Source organism: Mytilus galloprovincialis, chromosome 1, assembly GCF_965363235.1.
Source record: "Mytilus galloprovincialis chromosome 1, xbMytGall1.hap1.1, whole genome shotgun sequence".
Taxonomy (NCBI): Eukaryota; Metazoa; Mollusca; class Bivalvia; order Mytilida; family Mytilidae; genus Mytilus; species Mytilus galloprovincialis.
The window spans coordinates 23,835,420-23,845,023 of NC_134838.1; positions in this window are offsets into that span (position 1 = coordinate 23,835,420).

The following is a 9,604-nucleotide window of genomic DNA, read 5'->3' on the forward strand; positions in this document are numbered from 1 at the left end:
GTACAATTTTAACCCAAGCCGCTGCTCTTTTAAGCACCGTCTTAGCAACGGCTTGGTGGTAAGTATTTATAAGAACAACGTTTTAAAGAATAAAGGCGGATTCGGGGGGACGGGCTTTCGTCGGAAAATATGTTTGATTAAACATAGGGAATCACTGAAGCATGACTGGAGCCCCCCTTCCTCCTAATGAAAAATTCTAGATCCGCCACTGAATATTGGTTTGAACAGTGTGATGGAAGTCTTTAAATGTATATAAAAAAATGAGTCTTTGTGCTGGTTATTTACATACGGGAACGAACATTTAACTTCAAATTGTGAAAAAGAGTGACGGGTAAGATTCATTCAAAAAAAATATCGTCTGATCCAAAATTCGTTCGAAAATTTTTTTTTGTCAGGCAAAATTTAAAACCAGAAAAAATATTATGAATTCTGATCTTCTTAAACCTTAAAGTGTTAAGTTTTGAAAGAAAAAAGTATTTGATTGGTTGAGGCGGACACTAAATGGTCGCGCTCAAACAAGAAAACCATACCCCTTTTAAAGTTAAATGAATAACTTAATTCTTTGTTGATGGATTGTTTCCTGACTTGCTTTGGAAGAGTATTGTTGCATGTTTCACATTCGAGTAATATATATACGCATGTGTAGTACATGAAATATGAAGACACCGGTGTACTACTATAGTACTTGACTTGTAATAGTGAGCATGTATGAGAAAAATAGAGTGAGCCAATTGTAAGATGCTATAAGATAGACTAACAAGAATGTGTCCATAGTACACGGATGCCCCACTCGCACTATCATTTTACATGTTCAGTGGACCGTGAAATTGGGGTCAATACTTTAATTTGGCGTTAAAATTAGAAAGATCATATCATAGGGAACATGTTTACTAAGTTTCAAGTTGATCATGTTGATTGGACTTCAACTTCACCAAAAACTACCTTGACCAAAAACTTTAACCTGAAGCGGGACGAACGAACGAACGAACGATCGGACGCACAGACCAGAAAACATAATGCCTCTCTACTATCGTAGGTGGGGCAATAAAAATGTATCGAAAATGTAGCACAAAAGAAATCATGAAATAACTCGGTGCAATCCCAATCTAAGATGCAAACACATCAAAACAAAAACAAAATCACACCATATCTCCACATTTCCAACCCCCGGAACCCCCCTCTGGATCCGCGCCTGAAACTAAATTACAAGAAATTACAAGATCAATAAATGATGTATAAAAAATAATTCTGAGCAACAATTGGTTAACACAAACAAAAGGAATACAACGATATAAATATATGCAACTTCACAATGATCAACCAATCCGGGTTACTGTATAACTAAGATGTAACAAAATGTGTAACAAAACTTTTTTAAATAAAATAATACAGAAATTATGACTGTCGGTGTAAATGTAATTGTTTAAGAAAAAAACATGTCAAACATGCAAATATTATTTAAAAAAAATTAGTTTTAATCACTTAAAAGTCATGTGATGTTACATATATAGGACGGGTGTGTTCGATGCGTAAATTTATTAACAAAACCCGTCATATAACATCCAACTTTGAAATTACGTCCAAATGTCAATTTTAGGTGTGCCACTTTGGGAATGGTCTTAAACGATTGACAATTCATTTCTCAATTTTTGTAATTTTCCCCAGATTTTTTCTATGTCGGGCAAAAAAAAGTAGCAGTTTTTAAGGACACCCCCTAAATGACGTAACAGCTTGACTTATAGTCGTTTTAAAAACGGTTGTTTGCAAGTTGCATTGTTAACAATTGTACAATATGAAAATTAAACAACGTGAATGCAAATATTTATAATGACTTTACGGAAAGTAACTTTTGTGACATCTTGACAACCGTACACAAAGTTTGTTTCACTTTTCTACCTTCTAAACACAAGAGGTCGAATTCTTTTGTTCTAATTAAACCGCATATCGGACTGTATATATATACACTATTTTGTTTAAGTTTTGTCTTTGTGTGTGTATTGCATATGTGACCAAGGAAAAAGCAGCTTCGTTTATTATTTTGGACTTTAATTTAAAATTATCAATTTTGATATTTTAGACTTTAATTCTCTGTGTTTTATAATTCATTTTATTTTATAATTTCGTTTCTATTTACATTTCATATCAAGGACTTAAAATCAACATGCTTTGATATGCAATTTAATTCTTAGTTTGGACATTGAGTGACATGTTTCAATCTGTTAGCTAATTAGTGACATTTTACTTTATTCATAATGTATGTTCTTAATTGTCTTAATCAGATTATCATTTAATATTTATTCTTCAAGTTCTAAAAATAGTTTAATCTTTGTCAGTGAACAATATTACTCAAATTAACTGTTATTTGTTATGTCTATACTTGTCAATTCAATTGTGTATAAATACTTGTTTATAATTTTTATATGGAAGATTTGGACTTAGGACTTTACACTGAACACAGTCCATCTGTAATAAAAGTATTAGTATTCCATACTGAATTATTGGTTTATTCATCGCTAGTTCCAGAGTCTCAGAAGTTAGTTTTCACCAGAGTTTCAGTCTCAGAGTTCTCATTGCTATTCACAGCAATCGTTCATTGTGTGATCAGGTGCATTATACAGTTTCAGTAGCAAGAGGCCATTCAGTCAGGCTCTTGTTGCACACATCACAAGTCACCCAGTTTCCCCGGTGACAGATTGGTGGACGACGACGGCGTGCTGACTTCTATGCTCAGCGCACGATCCAGAGACCTTAAGCAGCCAAGCGAGGTCCCCAGACAAGTAGCGTAAATAATATTCAGTGATGGAGTACAGCTTCCAACCACAATGGAAACCATGGAACGTCCAGTCAGGTTACAGTCCAGCATGTGGAAGATATGGCAAATTTCACAAATTCTTTTTATGCAATTCAATCAATCAAAGATGCTTTTCGTGTGGAAAATTCGGACATTATTCTACAAAGTGATTTTCAAAAGCAGCAAAAGACAGACAAAGTACACCAGTTCATGTGAAATCTAGAAAACAAAAAAAGAACGTGATATAGCTAGAATACACAACTATATTGAGCGCAAAAACATCATTCAAGCTTTACCGTTCTCAGGTATGAGAAATTCAGCGTTCGTGCAAAATTTGGACATTGCAAATGTGCTCAAAACAGAACTAAAAAGTGTAAAACAGAAAATTTTGAAGGAAAAGAATATAAATCTAAAACAGCAAAAGTGCATTGAGGCACTCAAAATTCAATTAAAGAACCAGCAAATCATCGAGTCAGAGAGAGACCAGTTCAAGCAAGAGCTTGAAAACATTAGTAAACAGAAATGAAGAAAGTGCTTCGCGTATAAACGTACAGGAATATGAACATAAAATTCTGGAATTGGAAGACCAAGTAATTGAAAAAGATAAAACTGTGAAAATGGTGCAAGATCTTTACTACATGCGTTCAACCGAATTTACGGACGAAATAGAAACATTGAAAAAATAAAAATCCGACTTTCATTCAAAACTGCAATTTCATGAAAATTCTATAAAACAGCTGACAGCAGAACTTCAAAAACACTGAACACAGTCCATCTGTAATACAAGTATTAGTATTCCATACTGAATTATTGGTTTATTCATCGCTAGTTCCAGAGTTTCAGTCTCAGAGTTCTCATTGCTATTCACAGCAATCGTTCATTGTGTGATCAGGTGCATCATACAGTTTCAGTAGCAAGAGGCCATTCAGTCAGGCTCTTGTTGCACACATCACAAGTCACCCAGTTTCCCCGGTGACACATATAATGATAGAATCAGTCAATGGACATTTTGAACAATACTTTTTAAAGCCTAATGTATTAACCATATAAGAAGCTCCCCAAAAGCGGCGTGCACCCTGCTCCCTCTGCCTAAAATATCGTTTTGGTAAACTAAAACCTATATACATGTAGCTGTACAGTAAAGCCTTTGAGGATACAATCTAAGAATACATTTCAATAATCAATATCAACGGATATTTTCCAGTAATATATAAATATGTGAATATAATCTTGCCATATTTATGTTTTTAAAATTAATTTGTTTTTTTGTTCGTTCTGAAAGCGAGTTTTCATTTATTTAAATATATATGTAGAACAACAGAGTTGGTGTATGTTGGTTCGATTCCCTCCCTAAGCACTCATTTATATCGGCTGGTACAAAGCAGGCAGTTTAGCTTAGTGGCCCCACACTTAATCTGTTGTTCCTGTGTCAAAAAATTCAAGAAGCCACGGCAAGATCTTCCTATCTTTTTTTTTCGGAGACCATATACAACAAAACCATGGAAGAATTGTGAAAATTATACCATAAAGACCTATGGTATAATTTTCGGTTATTGAGATTTATACTCTTGTTGCATTTAATTCCCATAGGTTACATTGTACAGCTTTAGGTTAAATTAATAAAATTGATAATATATATATTAAGTCTGCATGTTCTATAGTTATTTATTATCGATGAGCTTATTTTTATGTAATCCGTTTGTTGTATTTGTCACTAATTTAAAGAAATATGTGTTAAGTTTATTCAGGTAAATTAAATATTTGTTTTGTTATATAAATTGTTTTATCATTATGGTGGAAGTATTACACTGACCAGTTTCAACTTTTACAATTGTAATCCTTGCTAAACTACCAATTATATATCATAGCGAGAATTAGTCTCCAGAGTCCTCCTTGCTACAACTGATAAAAATGAAGAAAAATATCGGAAATAAACTACCGTTTTTTCTCACCTGAGTCATTTATCCTATTAGGGTCAAAGGAGTAGGTCCGGTAAGAGCCCATTTTTGGCCTCAAATTTCAAGTTCATCCAGTTTTCGGACAATCACTCATAAACACTTTCACAAAATTTGATGCAACTTTGGTGAATTGTTTTTATCTGTTGACTTCAGCTACCTTTCAATTTTTATAAATTTCAGATTTTACGTTTTTCAATTTATATGAATTTTTATACTTAAAAAAAGGGGATTTTTCCAGCTTTTGGACAATAACTCAAAAACACTTTCACCAACTTTTATGAAACTTTGGTGAATCGTTTATATCTATTGATGTAAGATCCCTTTTGATTTGTATAAATTTCAGATTTCACATTTTTGGTGTTATGCAGTCTTATTCTTAAAAAAATGAGGCTTTTGTCCAGTTTTTCGGATAATAAATCAAAAATGTTTTCAGCAGTTTATGATGAAACTAATATGGTGACTTGTTCATATCTATTAAACTATAAGTATCCTTTTGTTTTTTATATAATTTTTGATTTGATGTTGTACAGTTGTGGAATTTTTCTTCTTGAAAAAAATGTCGGAAAAGGCCAGTTAATGTACAAATAAAATATCATTTATAGCATGAAGACAAGCTAAAAGGGCAACGGGAGTATCATGCGCTCTTTATTATATAAGATTTTACTCTAGAAAAACTGACATGGAAAATGAAACTGCGGTTCAAAGTTGGGCATCATTTTCTTGTGAAATAAACCATCTCTCTCTCTCTCTTTCCCGTCTGGGAAACCAATTACACTTGTTTTAAAATATGGTTTAGCCATTGTCTTTCATATTCAAGAAATGCTTGATCTCAATTTATTTATCATACATAAGGCGAACAACTCCAATCAGACTTTTAAAGTAGAAACATTTTGGAACCTCAACTTGTTTGTTCAAACAAATTTCAAACAAATTTCATTTGTTCATTTCACGATAACTTGTCCTTTTGCAAATTAGTCGAAGTAATAGAAATTGTTGATTTGTTTTTATACGATTGAGTGACAGATAAAAGAAAGCATGAAAAAAGTGCCAATTCAATAAAGCTTATGTCCAGTGAGCAATTTAAAAATAATTCGTTACAACTTTTTCTTAGTTTGTTTACAAAAGTTTTTCAATCATCTTATTTGTAAAGTTATTGTCATATTTTACAGCCCAAAAAAACTCAAGGCCTCTGAGAACTAGATCCTAGCTCTATATTCACTAATGTATGCATAGTGCCTCAACTCTTGGAAAACAAATTGATGGAGTGCCCAGAAACTTTCACTGATTCTACTTTAAATTGGGTATGAAGTTACGCACCTGCTACTTCAACTTTTAATCTGATTTTGTGTTTGTGGTTTTTTTTTTTTGGGGGGGGGGGGGGTGTTCATACCACAACAAATATCACTCAATGTGTCTGTAAAACGTTATATATCAACAACCAAATACTGTCTGTAAAAGTTCAGGGTTAATTGCATTTTTAAATAAGATTAACTATGTATTACTTATTTAAACAAAGACACGCTGTGGTATGATTGCAAATCAGACAACTCTTCAGCAGAGACCAAATGACGTAAAATTGAAGTTCACTATTAAAGGTTACGGTATGGCCTCCGAACATAAGTATAACACACACCCTCATGTGAGCTATAAAAGGCAGCAAAATGAAAAATGTAAAACAATTCATAGTAGAAAACTAACTGCCTGGTGTCATCGGTTGCCTTTAATTGTTACTTTTTATTAGGGATGGCAACGAGTACTCGAGTACTCGGGTACTCGCTCGGAAGGCCGAGTACTCGAGTACAGTTTTAGTACTCGGATACTCGTTTGCCTGTCATACATCTTGCGATATTTCTCTTCACATTTCACTCACTTTTCCGTTGAAATATCCCCTTCGTAATACTAAATAAAATCAATTAATAACATAAATATGTTTACCCTGAGGATGCTATTTGTTATAGTAGTACCAGCAACCTCCTTTCCTCCCGAGGGAATATTTTCCTGTGCACTACTTGTAACAAAACATAGACAGTCAAACAGTCTTTCTTCTGAACTTGTTGACCAGCTCATATTTCTAAACAAGAACAAAATCAAAGTGACCTGCAGTGAACCCTTCGCAACTGATTAAAGACATGTTGAACGGTGTTTGTACAAGGATCAACACTTTTATTGATTAATAATTAACTCATCACAAGTCTTAAAAACTGACCTTTGTTTGTTAATCAAGACATCTATGTAATTGTGATTGGTATGAGATGTACATTTGAATTAATTTAATTACTCTGTATTTGAAACTTAACTATGATTGTTTAATTTACAATTTAAAGATTGGCGAAAGTACGAGAGCGGCATTCAAATCAAAAAGACAAAAATAAACTGACTACGTCATGGCTAAAAAAAGAGGGGCAAACGAGAGTGCAAAAAAAAAAAGAGAAAAAGTAAGACTGAGCAGCACGAAAAAAGCCAAATAGTATTGTTGGCAAACTAATAGACAAGTCGTATTATAATAATATATAAATACCAACTCATCAGAAACAGATGATACATAATTATATTGTCTACTTTGTCGAACTTGATAAGCAAATATTTATGATTTTATTGGAACTTGGTTCATGAACACGTGCACAAACAATAATTGCTACTATGATCGGTTATATGTAGAAACGGCGGTTGGAAGTTTATTGTTTAAATGATAAAAAAAAACAAAAACAAAAAAACAGAGGATCAAGCTACTTTTGTAGTACTTTGTATTTTGTTAATATGTTTATGAAAGGTAATAACAACAACACTGCATCCCAACTAAAATCTCAACTTTTCAGTAGACGTTTAAGATTCATCCGAGTACTCGCGAGTACTCGAGTATTACGACCGAGTATCCGAGTATTAATTTCCAGATCTTTTGACATCCCTACTTTTTATATATACAAGTACACACCCGTGATATCGTGGGTCCGTGACTGAATTAAAGTATATAACTATGCCTAAGCCTTATTATAGTAATTGGTATTGTCATCTGATAAAGTCATGTCGATTATAAGATACACAGTTTTCTCTGCTTTCAAATCTTTCTGTTTGAACCCGTCGACCTGGAACTTATCAATTATTGGAAATATTAATTATTTGGATAACAAAAGGTCCAGGCTATCCAGGAATGGGGAATTTTTTAATCAACAGCATTGTCCTATATTAGTTATCTTAGAAAGTCTTGCTGATTGCTGAATAAAGCTACAAAAGGGAACAATTTGACAATGATTGAATTTAGTAGTGTCAGCCCTTTGATTATGACCCGTGTATATAGCAAAATCCTAAATACACCGTTTGGTGGTGCGCCTTTTAAATGCGGAGCGTACAGATAAGGTAATAGCTAACAGGTGAATATACTATTGGTATCGGTATCGGATTAGACCCGGAACTTGTTAATTATTGGCAATATTAATTATATGGAAAACAAAAGGGTCTGGAGTGGTGTAATTTTTAATCTACACCATTGTCCTATATTAGTTATATATAGAGTTGAATTCTTTGATTTGTCGTTTTTACCCGATGACGGCTGACAAATTGGACCTCGTAACTTTAGTATTATAGATATAGTAACTTGATAAAAATGAAAACCTTAACTACTATAAATAGAATATCTTTATTTTTATCTTGTCTCAATCTGACTATTTCTATCATCACTCACACTATAAAGACATTCGTTATTTATTTCTGAGCCTGTGCTATTATTTCACCACTGCTATTGCATATGCATATAGGGCTGCATATATCTCAATCTCAAACTCAAACATTTAATAATTCTTTCAGAATCGTCATCACATCGTTTAAAAAAAATATATAACTTAAAAAAACCCATTAAAATGTTAGAAATTCAAAATGTCCCTTGGTAATTTCGGTCGATCTCCGACATCTTTATCCGTGAGAGTTCGGATCATCGTTGTCTCTTTTACTTATCGAAACCTGTCAAAAAAAAGTGATATAGGACGCATTAAACTCGGAAGGGTTTTTTCTTAATCTGGACACATCTCTGAATTCAGTTCCGGTTTTTAATGTTTTACCGTCTATATGAACCGGACAACATCTCACGCCAGTTGGTAAGTAGAACAACTTCTGTTACAAGCATATGTACATGTAATTTAGCCATTTCTGACATTGTAACAAATAGGACCTTTGAAGTGATACAGAGGACACACTTTCCTGATGTTTTACCTACGTTGTCGATTGGTATTGCAATAAATTTGTAATATTATTTTTTCATTTTCTGATGACTTTATAGGTACCGGTACTGGGACTGTGGTAACAATGTCAGTACTAGTGTCTAAACAGTTAGTGGATTGACGATAAAACTGCTGTCTGCATTTTTTACATATGATACCATTTTCAAATTTTTGTTGTTGGAGGTTTTATAAAATTGTTTTGGTTGTATTGAAATTCATGGTTATGTACAAGCACCTACTTCAGTTTGACAGCAAAGATTCCTTGCATACATCTATAATACTAAAATGACGAGGTCCAATTTGTCAGCCGTCATCACGTAAAAACGACGAATCAAAGAATTCAACTTTATATATAACTAATATAGTACAAAGGTGTAGATTAAAAATTACACCACTTCAGGCCCTTTTGTTTTCCACGTAATTAATATTGCCAAAAATTAAGAAGTTCCGGGTCGAGTCCGATACCGATACCAATAGTATATTCACCTGTTACCTTTCCTTTAGCTTATCTGTACGTTCCGCATCTGACAGGCGCACCACCAAACGGTGTATTCAGGATTAATTAATATGCTATATACACGGGTCATAATCACCAGGTTGACAATACTAAATAGTCAAATTGTTACCTATTGTAGTATTTTAAT